The sequence below is a fragment of the Mus caroli genome, unplaced genomic scaffold, assembly GCF_978045245.1.
Source record: "Mus caroli unplaced genomic scaffold, Mus_caroli_1 scaffold_2, whole genome shotgun sequence".
Classification (NCBI taxonomy): domain Eukaryota; kingdom Metazoa; phylum Chordata; class Mammalia; order Rodentia; family Muridae; genus Mus; species Mus caroli.
Window position 1 is genome coordinate 63,460,393 of NW_028227257.1, and position 597 is coordinate 63,460,989.

The 597-nt window shown below is 45.9% G+C and overlaps 1 non-coding gene across 1 annotated transcript; it reads right to left on the reverse strand.

Moving 5' to 3' along the window:
* Window positions 1-280: 280 nt before the first annotated feature.
* LOC115030547 (small nucleolar RNA U13) lies at window positions 281-388 on the reverse strand. The gene has a single exon (XR_003836127.1). It is a non-coding gene; the product is annotated as a small nucleolar RNA U13 (small nucleolar RNA).
* Window positions 389-597: the final 209 nt, after the last annotated feature.

Below are 597 nucleotides of genomic sequence, written 5' to 3' on the forward strand. Positions count from 1 at the left end.
GTCAAAAACATTCCTCAGGATTATACAAAAAAAAAAAAAAAAAAAAAAGAAGCCAGGGGCCTCTGATAGACGTGGCACATGGCCAATCAGACTTGGGTTCTTTCTCTGCTTCACCAGAGGCTGTACCACCCCCTCATGTTGGAAATGTTTTCATCTTTTTGCAGGTAGATGCTCTTCAGTTTCTTGGGAAACTACTTCCTCTCCTCCCTTCCCTTTCTTTTTGGTCTGAAGATCTATCTTTTCCTGATGCCTTTTAGGGGAGCCTTTTTTCTACTTTTCATGCCAGAAGGGTAATGTGTTGGCAGTGTAAGGTGGTTGTGCGAGGCACACATCACACTGTGGTGTGTGGTGTGACTACCCAATCATCATGCCTATGATCTGAATAGATATCTTCTCCTCTACATTTGTGGGAACAGGTATAGGAGTCTATTGCAGGCAACAATGGTGCTGTCTTGAGCTCCGCACTCACTGCCTTCGTTGGAGCTGGCTTTTCACTTGAGCATCTTGGTAGCACAGGACATGGGGTGGATGCTGAAGCACAGCTGTGCCTTGAGGAGTTTGAGATGTTGGGCTACCAGTGCTCAAGCCTATGACTTG